This window comes from Mobula hypostoma, chromosome 3 (genome assembly GCF_963921235.1).
Source record: "Mobula hypostoma chromosome 3, sMobHyp1.1, whole genome shotgun sequence".
Taxonomy (NCBI): Eukaryota; Metazoa; Chordata; class Chondrichthyes; order Myliobatiformes; family Myliobatidae; genus Mobula; species Mobula hypostoma.
The window spans coordinates 51,332,074-51,345,853 of record NC_086099.1 but is presented as its reverse complement, the minus strand read 5'-3'; the positions used below and the strand labels follow the sequence as shown (position 1 = coordinate 51,345,853).

The following is a 13,780-nucleotide window of genomic DNA, read 5'->3' as shown; positions in this document are numbered from 1 at the left end:
TAATTTCAAATAAATTATTCTATAATACTATTGACATATCTTTTAATTTTTCTGATAAAATAAATGGACTTTCCATTGCCACTTACAATCTCATTTTAGTTCAGTGAATGAAAACTTGATGAAGATGGACAACATTTCCTCCTCCAGCACCCATTTTGGTCAAAAATCAAGTGGAGCACACTCCTGGTGCAGTCCTTTTGATTTACATAAATGCTTAAGACTACATAAGACTACATATTGTGTCATTCTGCATTGTCAAGTGCTTTTTCAGCTGGGTCCCATCCCTAGAAGAATGAAACTGTTTGGAACTGATACAGAAAATCCATCTGCTACTGATCCAGACCTAGGGCCAATGCATGTATGATGCACTCAAGTGTTGACCTCTGAGCCACTGGATTGTGCAGGTTATTGTGTTCTCTCCTTTGGGAAGAAAACATGTTGGGGACATTATAGTGTGATCACAATCTTTTAAATTTTGCAATATTGTTTTGTGATTTCTTAGGTATTTTTGTACATTCATCCTATGTGGTGCACTGAAGTATACAAAACAGGATATTTTCCAAACTATTTAGAAGAACAATGCATTGCCTTGGAGCCCTGTTATAAGCTGAACAATGAGGATCTGAAGAACAAGCAATAGCTGTATTTATCAATATGATACCAGACCTAAGAGAGAACACCTAATGGAGAAATTAGAGTAGGATATTCATGCATTCCATAGAAAAGAGGCGGTTGCAGGATGGCCTGGTGGAAGGGCTTTCAGATTATGTAAAGGCTTCAAGGGAAAGGCATTCTGCTGATAGGTGGGACTGAAGTTAGGAGTCAGGAAACTCAAGGCAAAATATTCTAACCAGTTAGTGATCAGAATATGGAACTTCCCATCAAAATGAGCAGTTTGGGCAAATAGCATGGATTAACTTAGGGAGAAGCCAGGTAAACGTAAGAGGGAGAGCAGAACTGAGCATCATTCTGACACAGATAGGAGGAAGTTCATATGGTGCATGGACTTTGGGATTTACCATTGGCTTGAGTAGCCTTTATATAGTCCTTGATCACCTCTTATGTAGAATGCTAGTAGTCTAGTTTATATATACAGTAAATACATATATAGAATATTACATGTGCCTTTCAATAAACTGATAGTTGCTAATGTATCAAGAAACTAACAACAAGGTATTTTTATTTCCATTTATTTAGCATTTCAACATATAGCAGGAGTGATCTGGCATTTTAAAAAAAATCATAATTTTCCACAGACAGCAGCTATGAATCAATTCCAAATAACTATTTTATCTGCGCTGGTAGTTGTACAAAATATTGGAATTCCTACAGTTATACAATAAGGTTTATTTTTGTGGTTCTGCATGTAAAAATTGGAGAGAGTCATTTTCTTACTTGACACTTTTTTACTCATTTCCTCCCAGGCCTATTGGCCCTAACGCAGGTTCACCTAATTTATGACACAGTGGAGAGTACCAGTGTATAGTATTTGGCTGTCTGCCAAGACCAAAAAAAAATAAATTGCTTCTTTTTGTTACAGTCTGATTCACTAAAAAAAAATCAACATTTTCAGAAGCAAATCCAAAATTTCAACAGCTAGCCAGACAATTGTTTTCCTCCTCCATTTCCTGCCAGATTGAAATGAATAAGTAACCGACTTGCTTAAAATCAAATTATCCTTTTATGAGCTGATCATAATTTAGTAACTTTCTGTTATTGCCCTTGTCAGATTCAAATTTCATCATTAGGTAAGGAAATGGTTACCAGCCATCATTTTGATTGGCAGAGGTGAAATATCAAAAAAAAATGTACGAGGAAATATTCCTCTCTAAAAGAGTGAAAGATATCTCGGAACCCTCTGTACATTTTCAGTTTTCCAGTATTGTTTAATTAGTAATTGTGTTTAAACCCATTTCTTCAGTGCTGACTTTCTTTAATAATATAGATCCAGTCACAATAATGAAATGATAGTACAGGATACAGATTAAAGCTGAAAACTCCTGATCGTGTATGTGTTTTAAAACATCCTTTTGGTTTACACTTGGTATTATGTCACCATCTTACTGTCCTAATTCTTTTAATTAGGTGATCAGATACTTTTAAAAATTTAATTCAAGTCTTGTGTTAATGGATTCTTGTGCTGTAGTTACTTTACTAACTTGCTGCTTTTGGTTAATCTGCTGATTTCTGCAAAAGCCAGTTTGTGTGTAAAATTATATATTTTGATTCTTATTGCTAATGTTTGTAATAGGCTTCACATAGTCAAAATATATTTGTTTCTTTGTAGTAGTGATCATGTCACTAATGTTAATGGGTGCACCACTGCAAAGGTTGTTAATTTCATAAGCTAGAACTGGCAGGACTATCCCTAAACCTGTGATGTTATCATCTTTGTAAAGGATTCAGCCTGTCTATTACCAATTAGCTGTCCATATTGCCAGAATGGTTACGTAAATTTCCATTGAATATTATAAATCACAGATTGATTGTGTCACCAGACCTCGTTTTCATTCCCATTCAATGTCTGGTGCTAAGTATGCTTTCTGTAACTGCTAAGTGAATTTTAACATTACAAATGGGTGAACATTATGCATGCTTTCAAAAAGCTTTATTCATTTTCCCCTTGATTCATTAATTTTTGAATAAAGTAACCATCATTTTAATTTCCAGTAGTAACATTTGCATTTAATACAGGGCTCTTCATTTGTATGTTAGCATAAGGATTGCTGCTGAATCAATTTGAATGAGACAAGTTCTTTATAAACCCTGAAATAAATAATGTATAGAGTGTGCTGAAATCTGGGCCAGCCATTAAAATTCTTTTTTCAATTCTTCCCCATGCTACCATGCTGAAGCGAAAGCGCTTGTGGAAAGTGTTCATCCTGGTAGGCCTTGCTGCCTTATTATAATAATACTAATATTTTAACACAGAATTTAACTAAACAAAGAGTTGGGCAGATTGCCTCCACCTTCCTGTTCTACTCCTCCTCATTCTCTCCCCCCCCAGCAACCTATTGTATCTGAGGCCAGGGAGTGTCCCCTCATGTGGGTGAAGGTGTGCATTGAGCAGTAGATCATTGCAACACATTTTTGTTCAGTGCTGCAGTGTTCCTCTAGCTCATATTCCAAAGGCAAATGGACTCATACTTATTGTGACACCATGGCTTTCATTCTATGCAATGTCTTCGGCTGACCATTAAGAACATCAGCCATGCTATTGACAAACCATCTTTGTTGCCCAGAAGCTGTACCAATGTACAAATGAGAAGCAAGAGTAGGCCACTCACCTTGGAATTTCATCCCCATGGCTGATCTGATTGTAGCCCTAACTCCACACTTCCATTTGTCAGCAGTAACCTTTCATCACTTGTCAAGGATCTAGTATTTGCATAACAAAGAATTTACTTCCAACTTTCTCTCAGGAAGAGTGTTCCAAAGACTAATAACCCGAGAGGGAAAAAATGCCTCATATCTGTTTTTAATTGCTTCATGCCCGTTATTTTTAAACAGTGACACTTAGTTTAAATTCCTCTTCAAGAAGAATCATCCTCTCCTCATACAGCCAGTGAAGACACCGCGAGATCCTGTACAAGCATGTTTCAGTTAAAACACTCTCTTTCTTTTAAACAGCATCTCATATAAGCCACACTTCCATTGTCATGCTAGCTGAAATATTGCTAGCATTGATGATGGTTGCACTTTGAGAGCACTGGGACTGTCGGGTAACTTTTGGGGTCTGGCCCGCATGACTTAAGCCATCGGCATCTGGAAGTTGCAGTCAAGGGCAGTATTGAAATGCTGCTCCTGATAAACAGTGTTCATGCATCAAGGCCCTTGGAAGAATCTTCAGTCCTAACAACCTGCACAAACACTTCTCTTGTATGTCCTTGGCAAAAGAGAATGAAATGTAGTTTACTCTCTTGAATGGAGAGTCTTAGTGATATCTCTTAGACCACAGTGGGTGACAAACTACTGGGTATTTCCATCTTCACTCAGGCAGGGATTAGATGCATAAAATGTCCTTGCCATGATTTCTTTAACAGACACTTTCAAGCTGGTCCTTATCCTGTTTTGTAGTGTCTCTCATGACTGGAATGAGCAGCAGAATACAATGGAGATGTTTGTTAATTTCTTGTCCCTTGCTAAGGTAAAACTGCTCCTGAACAACTTGTCCAAGTGCTGTTCTGCTAAGGGCCCTTCTTCCTTTTTTCCCTAGCAACTTGTCTTTTTCTGCACACCTTCTGCCCAGTCATGTCCTAATCAAAGCCCTGTCTGGAGGGTATGCCACTGCCATTTGGCACCTGACAAAGCATCCATTGCAAGTTTCTGCAACCTCGAGCGATGCAGAAAACAACTGTCACTTGTCCAATTGCACAAAGAGCTATAAAGATAAATAAATCTTCTAAATAATTAATAATCGCTTAGCAGAGGTTCTGTCTCATTGTTATATAAGGTAAGGCATAAGAGAGGGTATTGGTTGGAGTGTTATCCTCCAAAATGGCAGTATGGTACATTACTGATAATATGCTCTGTCTGTCCTGCCTACTTCCAGCAAATATTATTTGTGTAACTTAATATCCTCGGCAATATAACCAACACGTCCCAGACCACCGTCATGGACACATGGATCACAGACACCATTCTGGATCAGTAAGTGGAACTGTAACTGTCAAAATTAGACTCTCCTGAATGTGTCCTGCTGGATTCATACATATACAACTGTAATATTATTTTGCAGCAACTGCCTGTGTGGTCTGCTCGTGCATTCATTTTTAAGCATTTACTTTGAGGGCATTGTTCTGCAGCTTTCCAATTTAATGTTTCCTTGATTAAAAGAACATTGGAAAATTGTCCAGTATTTTGGGGAAAATGCAAAATTCTCAGTGACATTATCATGTTCCCAAGGACAGTTAGTAATGGGCTTAAATGGTGCTCACAAGATTTATTTTCCCTTAATTCCAATTGTTCATCATCTCAATTATTGTGGTTATGTTAATCTTGGAAAAACCTCTATCTGATTCACTATTTGTTTTTTTTTGGGTGATCGTTGGGGGATATCCTAAACACACTTGATACCTGCCTTAAGCTTCCTTATTTTAAATAACTTTACTGTGAGTATCTTCTGACATTCTTCAGGAATTTGGGGAAAATCCACTTTTTCTTGATGAGAGTATACCGTATTTAGTTTCAACATAAATCCTGTTCTGAAATCGATTGTACCACCTCAACACGACTTTACCTTCAACTGGTTGCATTCAAGACACAATATCTGCAAGTCCGCTGGAGGCCAGAGGCTGCAAATGGCCTGAGAGGGATTGGAGGACAGCGTGTATTCATGGGTGGGGCAAGGGAGAAACAGAGCTTGTCTCGCTGTTTTTGTGCTGCTCTGCGAAAATAACAGGCGTGCCGTGTCAGTGGCAGAATATATGGCAACACTTGCATCCTTAGGTTGTGTTGGTTGCTAATGCAAATGACACATTTCACTGTATGTTTTCACATATGATAAATAAATGTATATGAATCTGAATATGATGTTTTTTAAATCATATCACAGCCAGTGAAAGTGATCTTACCTTAAGTGGTGCTAACATTCAATGGCACCATGAATTTCAAGGAAGAGCAAGGATTACCATGCTGCAAATTAGGCATAGCACAGAACTCTCTCGTTAAATAAGAGTACTGATTTGAAGAAAAAATATATAGTTATTTCTGTTTTCAATAAACTTGCCTGGTTTTCTAATTGGTAAGATGCAATGAGCTGTGTGCCATCAGGATGATGCTGGAGCTTCAATTGTCTAGAATTTAGGGTAAATAAACTCTCGAGTTTGAAGCTTCAGCATCAATCCTATTGGATAAATTACTTGGATAAACGCACCAGAGGTATAATTGTAATTGAAGAACAAATGGAGAAAATGTAAAATTTTCTATTTTTGCTGAGAAAGTATAGAAGAAGCACGTGATAGAATATTGAGAAATTGCACATCTGGGAGATGTAGAGGGAATTGGGTACTCTAGTGAACAATTTAAATGTCTTGGAGACAGTTCTGAGAAGACATACTGGACCAGAAACCGGAATGGATAGGCCATCTAAAAGAAACGTTTGAACAAGTTAGGTTTGCATCAATTGGACATTGACATTGTTGTCAAAGCCAGTGAAAATTATATGCAATTCAGAAAATGGTCACAGTTCAGATACATCCTCAGGTTTTAGACTCACGATAATAGTTGGTACATTTCCTTTTGTAGGCTGAAAACCATGTATAAGTGATAGTAAATTGGCATATGCTTGCTGTCTTTAGTTACTTCGTGGTAAAGTCATGAGGTTCTTCTGTCAAAAACAGACAGGAAGATGCTTTAGAGAGAACAACATAAACCCTCTTCTAACGTTAAGACAGATGGGTCTAAGGATGGCCTGGCTCCTAATGGAATGCAATTAGGAAACTGCAGATTCATTGCTGATATGCATCTTACGGTCTTTAATCCTCTTGTCGGAATCATTTCCTCGTAGGTTATCTTGATGCAACTTTGCCAGGTTCAGACTGTGACTTGGCTGAAAATTACAGCTAATCCTTCCCCATCTGCTCCTGTCTATTACAATATTTTGCCACTGCATACAAACCAGGAGCAGGAGTAGGTCATTTAACTCCTTACATCTTCTCTAACATTTAATGAGATAATTGCTGAACATTTTCTTAAATGCCTCATTCCACAATAAAAACATGGGAAATAGTACAGTAAGAAGTGAGACACATTGGTCATTGAATCTCATTAAACATTCTATTTGCCCTAATCTCCCCAGAACACACTATCAATTACCCTGCACATTTCCTTGGAAGTGTTCTTCTGAAAAACTACAATCAAATGTCTGAATAGAAAAGCCATCAAAGAAATTCTCATAAATTTCCATGCATTGGGGTTGGTTAGAATCATCATACCAGATCTCAGTTTGGTCTGTGTCCTACAAGCTACTTGGCATCTATAAAAGGTTACTGTTTTGAAATTGCATTACTGATCTGAGTGTCTGCAATTGCATTCCCACACAAAATTATCTTCAGATTCTTGTCCATAACTCTAGATGCTGTAATCCGGCCAATTGCTCTATGACAATGTACGACATTAACCATTTTGAGATTCATACATTTACAGCTGACATCTCCGTTGAAGTTATTATCTGACAGGTTTCCTCAAAAGTAGGTTCAGGCCTACTAAGTAGCTCTAATTGGATCCTTTTATCCTTCAATCCACGAATCAACCTATCTCTTCAGGCCTTGTTAAGATAGTCAGCAAAGCTGCAATGTAACAAGAGTTTCCTCAATGCCATAATATATGTGATCACTCACACACTCACAATACTTTTGATTTTAGGTCCAGAATTTGTAGCTTTCTGTCATTTATAAAATTAAAGAGTTGAAGTTCTCCTATAGTTTCTTTTGCACATCTGCACACCACGTCGGCATAAGAAATAACCTTTACTCTTTGAGTCGTTAGCAAATAGGCCATTGTGTTTTAAATCGCTGGTCTGTGAGAAGGATAATTTCTTTCTTTTGAATTGGCTTTGTTTAGTATTTTATTATTTTCAGCACATTTATCTAGGATACCATTGGCTCTAATCATCTATCAGTATTTAACTTTGATCATAGATCCTAGCTTTTCAGTATAAAGAAACAAAATGGCCATCTTATCATTTAATCTCCTGGTACTAACAGTGAAACTGTCACCTGGAAATATATGAATCTTTCTCCCACATCAGTTTAGAATTAGAAGCAGCTGGAGGCCATTTGGCCCTTCTCTCCTTTTCCACCATTCAATAAGATTATGGCAGACATTTTACGAGTCACTCATGTATACTAACCCCATATGCTTTAATTCCCTTAACATGCAAAATAAACTTTGTCTTTAATATGTAAACTCATAAGAGATAGATGCAAATTCAGTAGCTGCAATATTTGACCTGCTATGCCTTTAATATAGCATTTACTGAATGGGACTCTTGCCTTACCTCAACCCATGGGAGCCCTGCAGACTGTCGTGAACCACTGCAGCCTCTCGTGCAAAAATTCTGCTGTTGCCAGTTCTGCACTTCTCACATCTCCTTGGCCAGCAAGTGACAATGCCCTTGCAACACTCTACACAGAGTGAAGTTTGCTGTGACTGCTTTTATAAGGCTGAGCTTCTGGCCCACCTGAGATCTCTCTTGGTGTTTTGCGTAACATGCAAGTGTTTTCAAAAAAATAAAACATTTACTTCTCTTGCAAATTGGTCTATCAGTTTGTTATGTCTTCTGTAAGGTCATGCTAACATACACAAATTAGCACAATCTGATATTTTTTAAAAATCATTGTGTTTTATTAACAAAGTTGAATGTTCAATACTCACTCTATGTACAATAATCTCTCACTCCAGACTGTCTACGGCTGAGTGATGATATCAGTTGTTCAATAATGGTGTTCCCATATATAGAAATACTCTGCACAGTACATCACTGAATGATGCTCACTGCCACTAAACTGCCCTGTTACTGAAATTCCTTCCTTTCCTAATACAGCTTCATTTCTGAACATTTAAACCTAAAATTCCCCTCTCCACTCTTGTTTGGCTTCCTGCTGATAAAAGATAAACATTTTCATGAGTGTACATTTAGAGGTCAGTTCCCTCAGTCATTTGTTTCTTCCATTTCGTATCAGCGTGGTTATAAACCTCCACCACTCAGATTCCACTGCTCTTGTACTTCTACGTGGCACTTTTTTGCTTTCAATCTCCTTTTGACTGTATTGGAACGGGGAGGGGAGGAGGTAGTTGCTGATGTATTCTTTATTTTCTAAATAATATCATCACTGCTTGCAATCTTTCTGGTTAGCAATTTTTATTCTGCACACATTTTGGCTTCACAATGTTGATATAGCAGATTAAAAGCATTGCTATAGATTCATTTGTTCTGGATAAGGTGAAGCTTGAATTCATCTAATATTTGACTTCTAACAAAGTACCAGTTTTGATATTTACATATTGATAGCAGTGGCAGGTGCCATGCTAGACGATGGAGCAATTCTTTATGTGAGTATATTTTTACTAAGATAAACATTATGAATAAAATTTATGTTACTACACCAAGACTCAAACACTTAGCATGTGGCTTATTACTCCATCACCTTGTATGAGGAATGTTCATTGTAAATGACAGTGTCAGAGGGGATAGTTCATTTCATCATGTTTATCAAACATTTCTGCCTAAACTCAAGGCTGCAAATTTCTCCTTGATTAGATTTTTGCATTTATATAATTCTAATAGTTATTTTTGACGTTTTTAATCTGCTTAAGAATATAAAGACAGATAAACTGGAGTGATCTTTGATGTTCAGATCTGAACTGTGATTGCTGTAAAACACAGGTATTGGTAGAGTCAAATTTTAATGAAATACTGTCAACTCTGAAATAGCTACTGAAATGAGGTAAAGGGAAAGATCGATTTGTCTTCTTTTGCCTAAGAGCAGTCCTGGTTGAGTACCATTCCCCTCAAGAGGCACTCCTCATAGGAAACTGTTTAATAGTTACCAAATCATTCCTCTCTTTAGCAATTGTTTGAAATTAAATCAAACTGTTCACAGTAACTTATTGAACCACCCGCCCCCCCAGACACACACACACACACACACTCACACCCTGTTAGGCTGCCATTGTGTAAACTTATTGTTCAGTTCAGTAATGGCCTGACTCTATCCTAGTCAAGATCAAAACCTGCTCAAACCCTCATCAATGCCTTTGATGTGTCAAATTTGACTGCAGCATCACTATCCCAATTTGCATTGCTCAAACTGCCTCTGCAAATCCATTTACCCATTCACTTCCTTTTTCTCAGACATTCTCATTCTCTTCCTTCTTCTCAGATTTCTTTTTGCACTTTATTTTCATGCCTTCTGTGGTGGCGAGGAAGCCAGTTCGAGAACTGCAGACTTTTCCACTGATTGTTCAGGCTGGTGGATGATTTGTAAGGTAGCATGTACCTTTCTGCACTCACACAGAGCCTTTGTGTTCTCCCAAGGCAAGTACTCGATGTTCACAACACCATCTCAAGTGCTCCTTTTCCACTTTGAGAAGTCACAGGCCAGAGATTCCCAGGAGTGGGGGGGTGGCGTGGTATATTGCACTTTAAGGTTTTTTTTTAAAAATCACTTCCATTACCTTTGAGTTCACTGAAGATCTCCTGCTTAAGAAGCAACTTGATTTCAATATTTGCAGCCTTGAGTTGAAATCCCTCTGTTATCTTCTCTTCTCTGTTACTATCTTGTACTGCAGCTCAATAACCCTGAAAGATATCTGTACTCATTTAATTCTTTCTGTTTTATCCTTAAAACTAATTACCTGCTAAAGTCATGAAATCCAGTACTGTGACACCTCTCACTTACATCCATTGTTAAGAAATAAGGACTTAAGGAAAAGAATAAGGAGAAGGCCATTTGGCCCTTCATGTCTTCTCTGGCTTTTAATAAAATCATAGTTGATTTTTTTTCCCATCTGGAATTCCCTTCCCATCAGCACTGTAGGAGTACCTTCACTAGAAAGGTTGTAGAAGCTGCAGCTCCTCAAAGCTCATTAACGGTGGACAATAATTGTTGGACTGCTCAACAATGCCCACATTTTGAAGGGAAGAAAAAGAAGCCACAGCAAGTTTGCAGGAGGTCCAACACAGTAACTTAGGACCAGAGATCTGAGTACATGGTATAGCCATTGCTATTTTAAACTTCTATTGTGTCTGGAAAAGAAAGATGTACATTTATATATCACTCAGTTCTTCCTTTTCAGAATACCCCGAAGTGCTTTACCATCAACTAAGTGTTTTTACAAGGCAGTTACTGTTGCCTTAAGGCTGATTTATACTTGTGCGTACTAGCCTGCACCGTAGCCTACACAAGTGGGCTACGCCGTTGTGAGCATTTATACTTGTGCGTTGGTGTGTCTGCGTCGCTCTGCAATTCACCGCCAAAACGCTAGTTGGCGGTGGGATTTCTATGCCACTGTGTTGAGTTTCTTCATGTTGAAACTCAACACGAAGAAATTCAAACTTAAAACAATGGCGACTGAAACTGAAGGAGGGTGAATTTTCTGTGCTTGTCTGGCCACTGAGAGACATGGACGAGGAAATACATTTCAAATCTTTTTGGATGTCGGCAGGTAGATTTGACGATTTGGTTCATCGTCGCCAACCATTTATTTTGCATTAGTGTACACACAGTATACTCAGAGACCGGTAATCACCATTCGAGTTTTAGCTTCAGGTGGAAGTCAACAGGCTGTAGCAGCTAGCTACAAACTGGCATCAAGCACAGGGTCCTCCATAATTTCGGAGGTCTGTAAAGCTTTGTGGAAAGCATTGCAGCCAGAGTTCCTTCCCTGCCCTTCAATCGCCCAGTGGGAAGCTATTGCAGCGTAGGAAATGCGCCACTATACGTACTTACGGCATACATTTGACCCACAAGTATAAATCAGCCTTTACAGGAAATTATAGCAAATTCAGCAGTTACTTTGCACAAGCAAGCTCCCTCAAACACAAAACTCCCAATAATTAATCCCACAAAAACCTGCTCTTGGGAAGGGACTTCTAAGCTGTAAAATTTCAAACCACTTCCTGCCAACATCACACTCCAGCATCAATTGTGACGAGACCTAGGCGAGGGTAGTTAAGACCCAAGTGCTGGAGTATCTGACACTAGAATCAAGACGCGATACAAAACTGAAATGAAGACAGGGTCTATACTAGATGCTAGATAAGAATTCAAAGCTCAATTGACAATTGAGCACTGAACCTTAGTTTGGGTGCCTTTTAAAAATTAAAATCTTGGTGCCAAATCATGGTTGCCAATTGGCAGGGCGGACTTGAATCTTTAAAGGGTCTGTGCCAGCTGTCCATATTCCAAAGAGTTAGAGCGTCTAAACCCCAGAGGCTGGTGCAGCCGGGCTTGTGTCATAGCAGGATTCCCGCTGCCCCCCCACCCCCACGGTCAACTCCTGATGGTCCTGTCTGCCTGGCTGCTCAGAGAGATGATGGTGGTAGTCATAGGTGAGAGCCGGATCCAAGATATCCCTTTCTGGAATCCAGCACCATTCCTCAGGTCCGAATCCCTCACAGTCCATGAGGAACCACCAAACACACCAAACAGTTTGTGAACTCGGAATTCTTTTTACGGCGAAGACCTGCTCCCCATCAACAAACCGGGGTGGCAGCAGGACTGGTGGGGGGGGGGGCTAAAGGACTGGTGTTTATAGATTTTAATTTGGAAATGTGTAAATTTGGATTGACCTTGAGGATCTTGGGGAGCTGCAAGGTGGAAAGTTTACTTTGAGAATCTTGAGGGGTCCAAAGAACATGGGCACCAACTTCCTAGACTCCACCAGGAGAGGCAAATCCTGAGCAGACAGCCAGACCTGTTGCCCAGGCTGTAAAGCTGATCCCTATCTTCTCTTGCAGTTAGCCTTCCATGTAGAGGCCAAAAAAATTTCCCTTGCCCTGGTCCATTTATCCTTGAAGTGTCAGACAAAATCTTCAGCTTCCTGCTCAGGGAAGAGTAGTGGAGAGTACCCAAGTTGACATTCAGGTGAGGATATCCCATGCACGGAATGCTATAAAGTGCTGTGGGCGACTTTTGCCCACATCAAATGGTCGCACCCCGCATCTGGTTTCTCAGAGGCCAGGCATCATTCCGCAACCTGGTTCACCTACTCCGTCTGACTGCTAGACTGCAGGTGGAACCCAGAAGACCTGCTGTTGCCCCAATCAGTGTACAGAACGCCCTCCAAAAACATGACACGATCTGAGGACTGCAATCTGTCAAAACATCCACCAGATGTTAATGGATCCTGAAGACCTGGTGCAGAACAATTTCAGTCATCTCTGCCATAGATGGTAGTTTGTCCAAGGCAATGAATTTGCAGGCCTTCGTAAAACTATCTACAATTACCATGATGATGATCTTCGCCTTGGAAGGTGGAATACCCACGACAAAGTCCATGGAGATATGCGCCCATGGTCTGTTTGGAACAGGTAGAGGGTGAAGGGGCCCTTGAGGTTGGGTGCAGGGCTCCTTGTTGTGGGTGCATGCCTCACATACCTCCATGTATTGTCAGACCTCTCTCACTATTCCAGGCCACCAGTATCTTCTCTTAATGAACTTGAGGATCCAGGCAATCCTGAGCGAGCAGTCATTCTTGATGTGCGTTCCCAATGAAGTACCTGAGATCTGACAGAATTTGGGGTGAACAAATGACCCTGGGAATCTCCCCTTACGTCTGGTACTTATGAACAAGTCTGTCGATTCCGTAATGAATTGGTACTATCATCTTGGCTTGGGCGATGTGGTAGTAGGCTGCTCCTCTCTCTTTGACCCCAGTGGAAAAGTCAGGATGAAATTGAAACAGTTAAAGAAAAGAGACCTCCTGGCCTGTCTGGAATTCAGACTTCTGGCCTCTTGTATATAAGCCAGGTTCTTGTAGTCTGTCCATATAATGAAAAGGTTCTTGGCTCCCTCAAGACAGTGGCACCATTTATCCAGAGCTATCCTGCCCGTGAGCAGCTCTCTGTTCCTGATGTCATAGTTCACCTCTGCTGGAGTTAGCTGCCTAGAGAAGAACGCACACAGAAGCCGTTTATACCTGGAGATGTCCGTTGAGACAACTCTGCACCCACTCTGATGTCCGAGGCTTCTACCTCCACAGTGAAGGGAGTGTCCATGTTAGGTGAATCCAAAATGGGAGCTGTTGTGAACCGCTGTTTGAGCTCTTCAAAAGC

The 13,780-nt window shown here is 39.8% G+C and overlaps 1 long non-coding RNA gene across 2 annotated transcripts in view; it reads right to left on the bottom strand.

Annotated features, from left to right (window-relative positions):
- Nucleotides 1-13,780, bottom strand: part of LOC134343409 (uncharacterized) — a 56,636-nt gene that overhangs the window by 28,224 nt on the left and 14,632 nt on the right. Inside the window, exon 1 of one of the 2 annotated variants that reach the window (XR_010017219.1) lies at nt 8,000-8,152. The exons of the other annotated variant lie outside the window; for it this stretch is intronic. This is a non-coding gene — a long non-coding RNA (uncharacterized LOC134343409). Of the gene's footprint in view, nt 1-7,999; nt 8,153-13,780 lie in introns of those variants that run through there. 2 annotated transcript variants of the gene reach the window in all.